This window comes from Lactuca sativa, chromosome 2 (genome assembly GCF_002870075.4).
Source record: "Lactuca sativa cultivar Salinas chromosome 2, Lsat_Salinas_v11, whole genome shotgun sequence".
Taxonomy (NCBI): Eukaryota; Viridiplantae; Streptophyta; class Magnoliopsida; order Asterales; family Asteraceae; genus Lactuca; species Lactuca sativa.
In genome coordinates, this window is record NC_056624.2 from 46971448 (window position 1) to 46988895 (window position 17448).

General features: G+C 37.1%; 1 pseudogene; it reads right to left on the reverse strand.

The window, feature by feature from the left end:
- Positions 1 to 1879: 1879 nt before the first annotated feature.
- On the reverse strand, positions 1880 to 4555 carry LOC111885434 (probable LRR receptor-like serine/threonine-protein kinase At1g06840; annotated as a pseudogene).
- Between the last annotated feature and the right edge of the window lie 12893 nt (positions 4556 to 17448).

Sequence of the window (17448 nt, forward strand, 5' to 3'; positions counted from 1 at the left end):
AGACGACGCGTAGTTACGACGCACATTTACGACATGCAATGTGTTTCAAGGAAGGCCCTGTCATAAAGGTAGACGACACGTATTTGCGTGTCGTAACCTTACGACGCACATTTACGACTCGCATTGCGTATCATTAAAGCCCCTGTCAAGAAAGGCCATGTCATAAATGAAGATGACACATATTTTTGCGTATCGTAATGTTTTTATGTTTTAAAAAAAATATTATTTTTTGATTTACTAATTTTCTATTTAAATTTGCATATAATGTCTCATAATAAATAAAATATCATATACAAAAATACAATCCATTGCATAAAATTTAATGTCATACAAATAATTCTTCCATGGAAAGATAAAACAAATCAATAAAAGTTGTAACGAAAATTTACAAACTAATTATATACAAGAAATATGAAAAACTTGAAATCCCTATGATTAATAGTTCTAACAGAAGCTTCACGTGAGATACATATAGTTGGAACAGTAAGCAAGGATGTTCCTGAATCCACAATAGCAGCACAAGAACACGTACACGATATCTTATGGAAGAAGGTGCCAGTCCAAAACTACTGTTGAAGGTTGCCATGATAGTTGCTAAGATTAAAGCATAACAAGAAACCAACCAATGACTATAATAAGCTGGAAAACAAGCAACTAATAAATAAAGTAAGCAACTAATTAAGTCAAACTATGACTATGTATTGTTCATACAAGAAAAAGAAAGAAAAAAAATGTTGATTTATTGTTGTTCATACAACACTCTCCAGACAACACGTAATTGAAGAAAAGAATAAGGCTAAACTTACAAGAAAAATATGGAAACAAATAGTTTTGAGTGTAAATTTCAAGATAAAGTCACCTGCACCCCAGTATAAATTTCAACAAACAGGTTTTGAATTACAAAGATCAGGTACCTCTTGATTAGCATGTGCATGGTCTCACATTGGAAATAATAACAAATTCATTGCTCCACCCATAAACACCAACAACTTGAACATTTTTCAGTTGCAACTCTAGCCCCTAAATATAATGTAATAAAATGACTATTAATTTATGTCGGATAAAAATAAAGTTGAAGTTCACCCCATTTAATGAAAGAATATGCATATAAATTCGCAGCAAACAAGTAAATAAATGAAGAATGTTACCTTCCATTGAAATAGATTAACAAGTTCAACATATTTCTCTTGGCCTAAAGCAGGTAAGTCAACACGAGAAGGAATGTAGTCAGCACGAACAGCAACAGGTATTATGCTAAATTTATAAAACAGAGATATTGCCAAGTATAAGTACTAAAGGAACATCAAACAAAATTTATGTGTAAATATATTTCAAATGTTTCTTGTGAATGATCAGGAGATGAGTTCTTTCCACTAAAGAAATCGATTAACAATTCAAGTTGTAGAAGGAAACCAAGTGATAAAGATACTTTACCTTGTGCATATCGTGACAGAGGGCTCATAGTAACATCTTCATGTAGGCTTGATTTAAAAGTAGAAGTATATGTGAGCATGGACATGGATGGTGCTTGCATGTTTAGGGTGGCCTTGTCTTGTCCAGTTATCTGTTCAACTTCATCTATAAATCATCATATGAATATGAAGAAAAAAATGTATGAAATTCACTCATTGAGTTTAAAGAGGAAAGTAAGATATTTTACCCAAAATCTCAAGGTTTTATTGTAAAGGGTGACAAGCCCAGTGAAAAGCTTGACAGCATAATCAACAATCTCCTCTGTTTCATATTCTGCAAATGCAAAGCCTTTTGGTTTATCAGTTTCATTATCTCGAGGAATGTGCAAATCAACTACACGACCAATACTCATCTTTCAACCAAAAGTATATCATATAAAACCCTATCGCTTACTCGCTAATCCAAATTACCTGTATTAAAAATAAAAATAAAAACATCAGTTATAACTAATAATGAGATAACTAGGGAGCTTTAACCGACCAACACTCATCTTTCAACCAAAAGTATAAAGAGTTATATAAAAAAGGGAACCAGATCATGTCATAGAACAGAAATTTAGGAAGAAGACAAGTTTGAAAGCATACAGAATAACGTTTAGCCAAGCAAGTGTGATCTACCTGTAAACTTGAAAACATAAAACTCTAATTCTCAACCGAAACCCAATAAGCAGTGTTGCAACACAGAAGCATTGTACAAGACACCCTGGAGCATATTCAAAGTTATTTGGGCATCATTCTGGTGGACATTTGTCAGTTGAGTTTGATGGAATGCTCTGCAGATAACTAACTAATGTGGTTGAAGATTCACAGAATTGTGCCAAGATGGCATTTGAGCATGCTGGGTTCCTCTGAAGGCTGCAGAAAATTTAGAAACATAAAAGCCTGAAAGTCTTGTTGTGTGAATATGCATACAACTAGCAAGAAAATTAAGGAACCTAAGGGTGACATTTGGAGGGAGGTTAAGGCTGCCTGAAACGCCTGAGAGCCTATTATTTTTCAGATCCCTGGAAGATACCAGATAAGGCATGTGATTTTAGAGAAAGAATTAGAACAGATAAAAACGGAGAGGGATGTTCATGTTTGAAGTCTTGCACTGTAAGTTTTTTGGTTGAATTGAAAGTCTTATTTTGCCAAATAGTGGATGGAACTCTGCCATTTAATGAATTGTTGGAAAGAGACCTGTAGGAAAATAGTTTGAAATAAATGTGTGCATCAATCCATTATATTTTCTAAAAGAAAGGTTAAAGAATCCTCACAATCTTTGTAGATTAGGAAGGCCTGAAAAGATAGGAGGAATTGTTCTAGTAAGCTAATTCTTTGACAAATCGCTACACAGTTTTATCACATGAAATTATAAGAATCCAAAGTCCAAACACAAAAGACACAAAGTAGATCACGAATAGACTATGTAAAACTTACATTGTTGTGATATTATGAGAAAGATTCATGGGTGGCATGGATCCATTAAGATTGTTATCACTCAGGTCTTTGAAATATATAAATTGTCATCAAACTAACAACTTAAAAAAGACTTCACTCCAAAACATTCAAGATTTATTTCATACTTACATATAAGTAAGATGTGGTATCCTGCTAAGATCAGGGATTGGTCCTTGCAAGTTCCAATTCCTAAAACTCCTGCAACACCAAAAGTAATCTTGGATTAGAGTGTTATGTATTGAAATTCATCATTACTAAAGTTTATTAAAACTTAAACTACACTTACAACTTGGTCAATTGAAGCATGTTGCCATAAGAGGAAGGTATACTTCCTTCAAAGTGATTGTTGTCAAATTGACTACCAAAGAAAGTACAATGAACTCCTTGACCTTATGATTCGACCAAAACAACAATATTATTTTTAAAGCAATATTATAGTAAAGAAATAAAGCATACTGTATAATCAAGTATGGTGGTTTACTGAGCTCAGGAAGTAGATAACCTGATAATTTGTTATTGTCAAGAAGCCTGCAACATTCGTCCATGCAAGCAAATTTCATTGCACACAAAAGTCAAAACTTGAGTAAACTAAAAGAATAAACATACAAGTGAACAAGATTTGGCAATCTTGATAGCTTAGGAGGAATTTGACCACTAAGTAAATTATTGTTCATATGACTACAAAACCACATATGATAATACTAATAGTCATTATATAGAAATCATAAAATAAAAATATAGGAACAAATAATAATAAAATTACAAGTGCTTTGTATTGTTTAGTTTTGAAAATGAGACTGGTATTGGTCCAGATATGTGGTTCTGGTCGATTTGTATGCGGTTCAAATTGGGGAGATTCCCAATCTCTTCTAGCAAGGAGCCTGTTAGATTGTTTCCATTTAAGAGCCTGCATGCACATAACTACAAATTACCTTGAATGGTTCAATATCTACTCATTAATTAATTAAACAGGAAAAAAGAAATGGCGTTACAAGAATTTCAAGGATGTAAGTTGGTGTATCTCTTTTGGTATACTCCCAACTATGTTGTTCCACATGATATCCCTTTAAGATCAAGAGCAAATATGTTATATGCATAACAAAATATTATGAAGAAAAAGGAAACAAAGTAATGTAGGTGAAATTCAGAACTTGGCTCACAATATTTGCATATAAGATAATCGCCTTATTTCTGGAGACAAAGTTCCAGAAAGATTGAGATTTAGTAGTTGCCTACAAAAATCACACACGGACTTAGATGTTCTGGTTATATATTGTCGCTTTAAAACTTATAGGTACAATCATATAAATTGGAGAATTGATATCTTACAGTTCCCGAATATGAAGATAACCATCCTCTATGGTTTTATTGAAGCACAGGAGTCCAGTCCAATTTGATACACTTGGATCCCCACGCCTCTAGTTCCTAAGCCTACTGTTTGGATCGATAAAGTTTTGCCTAATAGCCCTCAGTGTTGTCACTGCAAATTAAATCACAAGTTTATCATGTGTATTGAGTAATGAATCCTTCTTCTTTCCAAAATATTTGATAAAATAGAGGCCTTTGTAATGAATAAAAACTCCTCCAAATACATGAAGAAAAAGCAGTTTACCTTCATCAGGATGAGTAGACTGACTATCCATGTTTAACAAACATCGAGCATACACCGGCGTGAATCATGTGTTCAACGCTCTCATGATCACGACCTAGCAATCCGATTGCAGACGCAACGTTCTCCTGACCTTCTGGTTTCCCTTCTTTCACCAATTTTAGCAATGGATTGACTCCACCTTCTTCAATTATCAGCTTCCCATACTGATCGTTGTCTCTCGCAAACGAGACAAGTGACACCGCTGTGTGCGACCTGTCATCTAGGATTCCGGTGTACAAAATCGCAATTTGCGCCGAAATTAAACACAAAATAGGTTCATTAGCAGCGATCGGAAAGAGATGAACTGAGATCAGAGGTGAGTTGAGGTAGATTCGGTAGTGGTGGAGGCGGATTAGGGTTTACAGAGAAAAGGAGAAGGAGATAGTGAAGGTTGTCGGCTGGTGGCGTGCTTGCCTTGATTGACGTCGACGATCGGGAATGGCAAGTAACGATGTCGATGTCCAATGTCGGGAGGGGGAAGGAAGGAGCGTCAATGATTAGGGGGCAAGAGGGAATGGAAGAAGAAGGGAGGTGGGCTTTTTAATTTTTTAGGATTTCATTCCCCCTCAGCTATTAAAGGATGGAACATGCGTTTCCATTAAAATTTATAAAGCGACATCTTCAGACGACACACATTTTCATATAGGCACCCTCGTGTTTTTTTAGACACTAATTTAAAGGCACGAAAGAATGCGCGACCTAAATCCTTAAAATTTATAAAGAGATGACATTATTTTGAGGTCACACACTTTTGCGTATCGTAAATCAATGTGTATCATAAATTGTGCCTCGTAGAAGGCTGTTTTTCTAGTAGTGATGTGTAGATACTTCTGTGATATATGATATGCTATTTGATTATATATGTTATTGCATGGAAGACCCCTGGGGGAGCCCGTCGCAATTGGATATAAGACCATGTGGGGTAGCCCATGGCATTCCCAGGTAAAGACCATGTGGGGTAGCCCATGGCACAATGGTGTAAGACCCTAGGGGGAGCCTACGATATCCTTACAGGTTTATGTATGCATGGCGTATGCGATATGTAGCTTTGCTAGCTAATATGATATGTCATATGTGGACTGTGTGTGTGGTATGCTCTAGGAACTCACTAAGCATTAGCTTACATGTTATGGATTTGTTTCAGGTACTTCAGATCCCAAGGGCAAGGGAAAGGGCAAGGCGTGATGGCGTAACGTGCACTCTCTCTCAGACATTTTTACGGGACACTCTGATGTTTGGATTACAAGTTGTACTTGACTTGTTTTTCGAAAACAATTAGAATTGGATTTCTTAATTTATGGAAATGTGTTTGATTATTCAAAAATGAAAATTTTATTTGAAAAATTCGGTCGTTACAAGTTGGTATCAGAGCCTTGGTTTGAGGGATTCGGGCACACTCTCTATTGTTTCAGGACTCAAACTAATGAAATGGTAAAACTGTTTTCAAAAACAAAATGAAAAAGTTTAGAAAGAAAAGAAAAGATGAGAGTGCAACGTGCATGATCAGCCGAGCCAAGGAAGTAGTTCCCCAATGAGTTAGCCATGTTATACTGATGTTTGAGCTTTGATGATCATATGGAACTTGCTATATGTATGCTTTTAAAATTATATACGGTTATGATCTTATAGCCTGACAATGATTGATTGTGGTCCTAGGGTAGAATCTTTTACTTGAAAGTCTACTTGATCCTTTTCTGCGTATAATTTGCATGCATAAAGGCAACCTGTTATGATTGGCCTGATGGATGTCAGTAGAGCAAATCTTAGGGCAGCCCAGGATTTGAGATATACAGTAGTCTGTGGGATATGGCTTATTTTCGGATGAATTGGAGTTACCAGGTAGAGCTTTGGGGAAAGGTACAGGTAGGTGTGGAAGGTAGTATTGGGCCTGTACTATTGAAAGCACATGACTTGTACCCAAACCAATGTTAGAATTGGGAACTCTAAGGAGGACCGGTGTGGGAAGATCCCTGTTATGGATATCCTGATCATTATTATTTATGATATTGCAGTACAGTATGGTGGTGACACAACATGAGACTGGGGGATCAGGATCAGGATCTGGATTCGGGGTTGGATCAGGAGACACTATCGATGTCATTGACGAGAGGCTGCATGAGATTATTGCAACCAAGGTTATGAGGGGCATCCTTGACGCTAACCCAGTCATCCTTGGGACGGTCATGGAGGGTATGATTGAGATTATGGAGGAGAGCTCAGGGCATTTAGAGCCGAGATTATTGCAGGCCGGGCTTCGGCCCGAACTCCCTCATTCAGGGAGTTCAAGGTGTGCGGGGCACCGGAGTTTTTCAGGGTCAGGGACTCTATTCTTAGGTGATGCTGGGTGGCGGATATCGAGAATGCCCAACGTACAAGTTCTTGTACGGATGCGACAAAGGTGGGATTTTCTTCTTGCATGCTGAGAGACAGGGCCCGGGATTGGTCGAGCGAGGTTACTAGCCAGGTGAGAGCAGCCGTCATGGCTGAGATGACATGGGTCGAGTTCGTTCAGTGATTTGACTTGGAGTTTGCACCAGCCATTGAGGTGCAGCGGCTTGTGAAAAAGTTTCATGACCTTCAGCAGACCATCGAGAGTGTAGCGGAGATCACCACCAAGTTTTGGGAATGAGCTTTGTTGATCCCATAGTACGCTACCGATGAGGATATGTAGAGGATGAGATATCATTCCATGCTGCAGGATGACATCTGGGAGTCTGTGAGCTTTATAGGGTGAAAAACCCTAAATGAGATGGTGGAAAAAGCCCGGGAACGGGAGATGGAGTTAGACTTCCACACCAAGCGGAAGCCAGTGCAGGTAGAGGCAACGGTGGGTCAGGCTAAGAAGCCTAAGACCTCAGAAGGGCCATTTGAGTAGGGATTGCCTCAAGAAGGGCTTGATATGTTTCCACTGCAATCAAACAGGCCATAAAAACGCCAATTGTCGGAAGTTGCAAGGAGGGGGAGGAGCAGTGGTGGAGTCTGCACCCGCCACAGTGAGGATCAACGATGGCCGCCCTATTAAGGCGGACGCCCTAGCGGTGAATTGACGCACATTTCAGCTTACTACCTAGGAGGCTCGGGCAGCGCCAGACATCATGGTTGGTACATGTATATTGTTCTCTATTCTTATTATTTGTATGACTTATGTGTACTTTATGCTTGTATAGGGACCTTTTTGGTCAATGGTACGTACGCTCATGTTTTGTTTGATTCGGGTGCTACCCGATCGTTCGTGTCTCTTGCGCTTAGCAAGAAGTTTCGGGACGTGTCGAAAACTTTGGATTCCCCGCTCGAGGTAGAGATTGCAGATGACCGCACTGTGGTGCTGTGAGGGTGTACCAAGGAAAAGTGATTTATTACCTACTTAACAAAAGCTATTTGGCTAACTAATAGAGCAGTAATGAGTTTGGAAGCAATAAGTCAACGAAAAGGTCAGGAAATCTAACAAGCAAACAAGCCTATCAAGAAAGAGTATTCAACAAGCAAGGTATATCAAAACTAAAGAAAATAGAGCATATTTAGACCAAAAACCAAGGAATCAATACATCGTTCAAAAACAATAGTTGAAAAAGACGATGAATACAAAACCAATATCCTAGTAGAAAAAACCAAGTATTACTACTATCAACACAAAACAAACATCCATGTAACCGAAATACCTTCATTACCTCTACCACTTATAGAAGCACCACTAGTAGTATGACCAGACATGAAATCATATAGTTGACCTTATATGATCATCGGAAAGCCCAATTAGGATAGGTAGTCACCATAAAACAAAGCAGAGAAGGCCTCATCCATCCGTTGTAATCGAGTAGGATCATATAGTGCCATGTCGACCTTAGCAAGCCCTAGGGAGTGTTCATTGTTTATCATCTCACACACTTTCCTTCTCCCAAATTCAATGCATATTGATTAAAGGGATTTATTTGCATCATAAAAATACGAATCAATAAAATTTTACTCATTACCTTACTTATACCCTTAGAAAATATTCATTTCATATTTTCCTCAAATCTCTAAACTTGCTCAGTCAGGCCGGTCAAACTTACCTGAAGATCGGCATTCCTCAGCACAGATGCTGCAATATCATTCTTTAATTTATGTACACCCAACTCTAAAATGGAAATCTTTTCCTTGTGCATAGTGTTCTCTAGATCCAATAAAGTAACCTTAACTTGTAAAAGTGAAATTTCATCTTCTAAACGATGGTTATCAACCAACTTACTTTACAAGATAACTTTTTCTTGTTGCGGCAATCTCACCTCATCTCTCACATTCTTTAACTCAGACTTAAGGACCATCTAAACACTACATCCAACCTTTTTCTAACTCACCAAATCTCTTTGATATCTCAACAAATTGATCATGAAACAGTTGCATATTAAGAGATAAACATGTGGAGGGAGTAATAAAAGGTTTCACAAGTTTGGCTACCTTTTGAAACTCTTCATATGAGTCGCCATTCTCATGATGCATATCCTAATTTTGGTCACACCTTCCATTATCTCATTACCTAAAGTTAGGTTCTCCATAATATGGCTTTGAACATATCTCGAAAATGTTATCGTTGTTTTTTCTCCAAACTATGCTTTGTCCCAGGTAAGGAAAATTTTTCAATGAAGAACATGGAAAACTTCTGATCCAATAAGGTTTGATCCCACTGATATTCCCATTCATGAACATAGATACGCCCGACGGGATGAGGAACACTTTCATATTGGGAAGGATTTACAACATTTAGTTGCTCAATGTACAAGGTGGAAATATTAACACTAATGCAACAACTAAAGGATCGAAAGGCGTCCAGATCTAGAGAACCATATTTTTTATGGCACTACCACCACAATTGATCTCTATTTAAGAAAATACTTATGTAAAAGCAGTCAAAGAAAATGCTCCTCTATCTCTCTTTCAGGTAACCAAACCAATGCCTAAACCTTCATCTTCTTTATCATTATCCACAATGATATTAGGAACACCACCTCTTGGATTTTTCTCATGACCACTAACATCAGAGTCATATGATTAATAAACATGAATAGAAGATTCCTTCAAACCCTCATTTCAATCCCCTTCATTTTTACCATCCTCTTTTCCATTACTCACAATGTGACCCAAAAAGGTCAAGTCAAAATCATCAGAACACATTCCTCTAACAGCAACTCAACCTTCAACGAAGTTGTGTAAGAGGAAGGGGAGACGACTACCATTTTTCAATAAAAACAAAACTAAGGTAATTAATAAAATGACTAATTAAGAAAATGGCAAAAACCATACCAATATATAAGTGAAAATACCTGGTCCTCAAATGAATAAGGCATTCACAACATCCACTCGGATCTAATGAGTAATTATACCAACTTGCCCTATTATTACTTCAGGACATTTCTTCATAGATATATTCAATCACAAAATCATCGATATCTCCTGTGTAGGGTCAGTGTCATATCTGACTCCTGGTTAACAATAGTACCTAGAAGATGGAAAACATTTAGATAAGGAAAAAGGGATGCATTGAGCCAAATAAATTTATTCTTCCATTTTTTCATGGAGTCTCAAAGACCCTCTTTAAATCTTTTTCCTTAAGAACAGAAATAAAACCAATCCCCGCTACTTTAAATTCTGAAGTAATCTTGAAACAAGTCGACGATGGGTACAAAAAGGGAACCATGGTGAAACAACTCAAAGTAAATTATTTTGGATATAAAGTTTGGCTTTAGTTGATATGGAAGGATCTTATAGGCTTTGATAACTTACCCAAAAAAGGGAAAAGGATGAACCCTTAAACTCTCTTCAAAATAGTATAGGTAAAACCAGATCTTACTTGAAGGAGGATGATCGTTCGTAATAGTAGTACAACGGATCAAAGAACCATCTTCATCAGTAAGATGGTACTTCTCATAAAGAAAATATGGCATCACTAATAGAAGTTCAGCTTAACATAATAAGCTCATGACGTACCAGTTCAGCTGTCTATATCAAAAGCAACCTAACTACGCAAACTGGAAAATAATATCTTATGGGAAAAAAATCATCCATCCAGATCTATATGCAATATCCCAGGAAAAACGAAAAATGTAACATTATTATATTGAAGTATACTACCCTTAAAACCTATGGAAAGTAACACAACCTGATTAAACAAGTAAGAACCCGGACCATCCCATATGTATATAAGGCTTCCATGCATATCAATGAAGGCATAACATTCTCACCTTAAGCAAGTTCAGACGACTCATAATTGAAATCTAACTAAGGAATTAGAGAGAAATATCAGAGCCCATCTGTATGTATATCTTTCTAACCTAACATTTTTCTACCTTTTCTAGTGTACCATCCTGATTGTGCATTAAATGAGGATACTTCCAATCAACTATCGGGCATCCAAGAGGCTACATAACAACATGTATGAAGTTCTTTGCCATCTGAAAAATTGTAAATGGAGGTTAGGAGCTATAAAAGATAAAGAAACTAATTCATTTCAAGTCATTAAACTATCAAATAACCATATTTTCTCAAAGTTTCAACTCATTCCCCCCTCATCGCCAATCCATAAAGGAGTGTTGTGTCACTTTTTGAAGGGAATATTAGTTGATAGTATTTTTATATAAGGAATTCTTTACGGGAAAAATAGATCTAACAAACTTTAAATGATTGTCTTAATGTACAAAGTTCATATTTGAAAGCATGGAGTGTAAAAATGAATTCTATAAATTTGTTGAGAAGGACCCCAAAAGAAAGCTATAAATGACTTCCTTTATATTTTTACTATTTAAATAATGAGAATCTATGGAGCGTTATAGATATAAATACAAATAACGAAAACAAATTTGAATACTTCTTCATCGGTATAGGTTGTGTGGTGATGTTTCTTATATAGTGAAAATACTTTCCTACTTGTCAAACATGTATACAATTTAATGACTAATCGTTTAAAATATTGTTTAGCTTCGAGCATTATGAATGTATTTTCATCCTATTATCATCTCATACATGTTTGAATACTTCTTCTTATTCATAATGTTCCTAGCAATAGGCATGAGAAAAAATAACCAAATCATCCCTATACCATTGGGCATTGGAAAAATGGACAATGGGGAATCATGAATATCATTTTTTATCAAGATGAATGAATGTACTATCGATATTTGTTGTTGAATATACGAGATGTGAAGAGTTCCTAAGTCTATCTGAATCTGAGATGAAGATGTTTCCGAACTTCGAGTCTATACAAGCATTAAATGTTTTTTTTTGTCTTTTACTTGATTGAACAGTACTTAGGACCAAATAAACAAATCTTTTACGTGTCAGAATTATTAAACACTTTGTAGTATCTAGTCCTTAGATTGTTCTCTCAGTTTGTACTATGTCTCTCCTTTACTATTTGAGGAGTTGATGTTTCATGTATTTTGCACCAAGAAAAGCAAGTAATCAAAATATTCTCTTCTCATCAATCCTTTACTCTCTTTCAAGTCAAATTTCTTTCACTTACATTCTATTTACTCTAAAATTGTCTTTACTTTGATCTTACTTCATTTATTACTTAATTTAATACTTTGTTGAATATTATCTTCAAGTCTTGACTGGTTTACTAGACTTGACTGGACCAATTTATAGAACCAGACATTGATCTTAAAGGTTATCTCAAGGTTTGAGTTGCAAACCTTGTCCGCACATTGAATATTGTTCTCACATAGACAACTGAGACCTATAGAATTTATATCGGGTGAAGGCAAGTTAAAACTTATTAACTTGAGTTCTTACCAAGATCAAGAAATCACCCGTCAAATGATATTTGATAACAAGCCAAGACATATTGACTTAAAATCGATCCAAGAATGAGAGCGTCCCAAAAAACTGACGACAATCCGAATTATACGCAATAATTCAAGAAAGCAAAAACAAACATTCAAAATTCAACTTCAATTAACTATTCATAATGTCTTATAAACGATCCACCAGGGATATTTATACATTTACAAGGTATTACAAAAGAAACAAAACTAATAAATAAAAAGAAACTATTAAATAAAGGATAAAAATAACATAAAATCGTCTCTAGAATCTTCTCATGTAATTAACCATGCAAAGACTTCGTACCATTGATCCCAAGTAACTTTCGCACCCAGCAGCTTGCACAAGCCCGTGGAAACCAACATGTCGGCAAAATCCCATCGGAACCAATGAGAGTCCAATGGGGTCCGAAGTTTACATCACAATTGGACCAATTTAGAGAATTGTCTCCAGGTAGACCTCAAACCCAACCTAACTCCGAAGTCACTCATATTAGCTTTTCTAGTAGACTATGATGGATTGTGATTGATCATATCCAGTAGCATCCGATTGCAACGTAATCCCTTTTCTCATCTGAAACCACCTTTGAATAACACATTCGCATTCATCAGTCTGTTCGCATCTAACATTCATTTCTCATCCATAAGCCTTTTCGCATCCATCTCCCTTTTCGCATACAACATCCTCCTCGGGCTTTATCCATTCGCTACCAGGACCTAGACATGGCTTCGAACTTATCTCGAACCGCGAAATCAGATTCCTATCAGATAGTGTGGATAGCCTATGATGTGCTCTAACCAATGACTGTTATATATATATATATATATATATATATATATATATATATATATATATATATATATATATGGATAGACAGAATCGATAACCATAGATAGGCAAGGTCGTGTTTCATTGTAATTAAATGGCATAAAACAGTGACAGATATATCAACGTGTTATTAAAAGACTCATGGAAACTACCAATAATAATGTTTGCTTGGATTTTTTTAGAGTAACAAAGCAACAACGTTGGTGTCATCGGCGTAGTGGTGGATTTATTTAAAAAAATAAAGACATTTCAATTTGTTATCTCATAATTTATTGTGCATGCAAATATGTTTGTAGTATTTTATAGCATAAAGTGTAAAACAAGTTATTGAATATTCTGTGAAAGTTATCGATATGAGGATTAAGAAATCATGAAGTTCTTAGATATACATGATTGATCAAATAAAATATGAAGTAACTAACCAAATGAAAAGGTATAGTCATTGTTAGGTCTAGGATCTCAGAACTGCTTTGAGATCCTCAAGCCTAAGGATCCACAAAAGCTCAGAATCCTCAAATCTCAAGATCCCGAATATACGCCAGGATCCTAACCAATATTTTTATTATTTATGAGATACATATACTCTTTTGTCTTTCTCAAATGTGCAAAAATAATTGGTCAAAGTCATACACTCAACGGATAGTCGTCACAATTATGCAAAAGAACTAGAGGTCCAAGTCAAGCAAACGACTATAAGTAATCTCAGAGGATCGTGGAATTTTTGGAGTTTTAGTTGTTTGGGTTTGACTATATAAAACACTTGTAATCACCACACTAGACACGATCCTCTGGCAGAATACTATCAGTTGTACCCTTACTCATTCTAGTTTTGTTGTAATCTTGTATTTCAATCAATAAAATCATCAAGGCAGGTGATTATTATCACCTCCCAAGGTTTTATGTCGGAGATCCTAAAAAGGATCAAGGGCTTTCCTTATAAACCAATCGTGCAATATTGTTCTAATTTCATCAATCAATTCATCAACAACACCACAACCTCTCATACACATCGGTTAATTCTCACTAAATCCATTTTTGACCAAAACAATTTGGCGCCCACTGTGGGGCCGTGGTGTTCAAAATCCCGTAGAAAATCATGTCTACTCAATCGAATCTCTCCTCCTCCTAGATACCTCCCATTTCCTATAAAAACCTTCCACCACCACCAGCTGGAGCTCCCAAGCAAGTATCTGAAACCCCAAAGAAGAACACCTCTCTAGTCACTCTGGGACTCCAGGATCCTCCAGTGATGATTTTCGACAACAAAATCTTTGCTACAATGAAGAGACTCGAGCGACAGGTCACCCAACAACAGGAGCATAAAAGGATGCTTCTCAAGGAAGTGGAGAGAATGATGACAGAAATCTACAAACCTCAGGAGGTAGCGCCCTCCATTTTGCAACTCAAAATCCTGAACATTAACAACCTAGGATCCTCAACGATCCATCGCGAGATTCAGGATCCTAATGAAACTATTATTACTCCTAAGAATAGAGATCATGGTAACTCTATCAATAAGTATTTTAATGGATTTTCACACAGGTTTGAGCCCGGTCATGGCCAAGCAACTACAACAGATAAGAAAGATGATGTCAAGCGTACCCGGAGTAGTTCAGCCGGTGCCAGAAGCGTCCCCTATAAGTCACGGGATCTCTAAATTCATCCCAGCGATAACTGATACTGAAGCACCAAAATGCTTCCAGATGTCCAACATGAATCCATACGATGGAACCACGAATCCTGATGAGCTTGTAGCACACTATAGAGAGAGGATGTAAATTATTCCCATCCCCGCGTATTTGATAGAAGCCTGCGTATGTAAGGGCTTTGGTTCTACCCTCATAGGATCCACCCTAAAATGGCTCCTTAATGTTCCTCTTTATTCAGTCACATCATTTGCTCATTTGATTAATTTATTTAATAACTAGTTCTCTTGCAGCAGGACATTCGAAATATCACTAGTGATCTCTATAGAGTGGTTCAGGATCCTCATGAATACCTTAGGACTTTTGTGAACAGGTTTGGCAGGGAAGCTTTAGCATCCCCAACATCGATATGTCAGCTACAGTTGAAGCCTTAAAAATGGGTTCAAAGAAGGATTCTCCCTTCTACGAGGATCTCATAATGACCCCATGCAGGAGATTGGATGAAGTCAGGAGCAGGGTATTAAGATTCATCAGACTCGAAGAAGGCAAGGAAATATAGAAAAGGAGCAACCTGCCAAGTTCAATTGATCACCCCAATAGGAAGGTTGAATCCTCGGCTCAAAGATCCTCTAAGTCAAAGCCTTACACCAAACTCAACCATCACAAGTTTAATGCCCTTGAAGACGATGGGGAGGACGAGGATTTCCCCAAAATTATTGATTATTGTTTTTCGACGGATATTTCAGGTGTAATCTTTTCCATGCAAAATCTTGGAGACAAACCCAGGTGGCCAAGGAATGGAGAAAAGTCCACTACTTGGAAAGACAAGTCCAAATGGTGTACATATCAAGAGGACTTTGGTTACGTCAAGGAGGATTGCATAGCTCTTTGTAAAGAAATATGCTCCCTTCTGGGAAAAAGATATCTCAAAGATATCCTTTAGAGAAGAAAACATAAATCCAAAGAAAAAGACCGAGATCCTCAAAAGATCCTCGAAAGACCAGGATCCCCCCCCCCCAGCTGATGCCAAGGTGATGAACATGATCTCTGGAGGATCTGACAATTTTGGTACCTCCTACTGTGTGGAATAAAGGTATGAAAAGATATTGAAAACTAAGAAGGAAACAAGGACCACGACACAATGCTCACCAACTAAAAGGAGATCATCTTCGATGACACAGACGTACTAGACGTCTAGAATCATCACCATGATGGACTAGCGATTACTCTCTATATTGCTAACCACTTCGTTAGAAGGATTTTCGTCGATTGAGGATCCTCAAATAACATCATACTCCTGGATACACTAAAGAGAATGAACATCCCAGAATCTGAGATAGTCATAAGATCCTCGGTACTAATCGGCGATAGCGGAGAAACTAAACACACCATTGGCGAAATAAAGCTACCAATCTACATAGAGAGAGTAAATTAGGTTTAACATTTTTGTGTAATTGACAAGTTGTCTTCTTATAATCTCATATTAGGTACACCATGGATCCATGAAATGAAGGCCGACTTATCAACGTACCATCAATGTGTAAAGATGGCCACCCCACAGGGGATGGTGAAGATCATGAGAGACCGACAAGAATCCAAGGAATGCTACAAGATCTCGATGAAATCCTCAACAATACCACGAAAAGAATATAAATTAAAAAGGGGCATGAGACATGTTAGAAGCAAGAGAGCATGACATAAAGGAAGTACCCCTAAACCTCGAGGACCTTGAAGCCAAAGTTCTCATAGGCTCCTCAATGCCTGAACAAATCGAACAGGATCGGGTAAAGTTCCTCAAGGCCAGAAGCAAAACATTTGCATGGAAACATGAGGAAATGAAAGGTATTGACAAACGCATAGTAACTCATAAGCTTAACATTAACCCATCTTTTAGGCCAGTACACCAAAAGAGAATAAAATTTGCACTCGAAAGAAACCAAGTTATACTAGAAGAAGTAGAAAAACTTCTTAGAATAGGTATGATCAAGGACGTGAAGTTCCCAAGCTGGCTAGCTAATGTGGTCATGGTACAAAAGAAGAGCGGTAAATGGAGAGTGTGTGTGGAATATATAGATCTGAAAAAGTTCTGTCCCAAGGATACTTTCCCTTTACCACACATCGACTCCATCATAGACGCAACAACGGACCATGAATTACTAACATTCATGGACACATCAGCAAGATTCCAGCAGATCCAAATGGAACCCCCTGACCAAGAGGAGACAACGTTTATAACCCCAATATGTATTTATTGTTATACTACTATGCTATTTTGTCTCAAAAATGCAGGAGTAACATACCAGAGATTGGTGAACAAGATGCTAAAGGAAAATTAGGGGGACATGATAGAAGTCTACAAAGGACATCCAGAGATTAACAGGTGACCAAAAGAGGAATCAAAGCAAGCCTAGAAAAAATGAAGGCCATCCTTGACCCAAAATCACCAGCCTAGACAAAGGACATCCAGAGATTAACAGGAAGAGTTGCAGCATTAAACAGGTTCATCTCATAATCCTCAGAAAGATGGAAGCCTTTCTACGGCATCTTGAGAAAGAACAAGAGATTCGAAAGGAAACAGGAACATGAAGATTCTTTCCAAGAGCATAAAAAATAC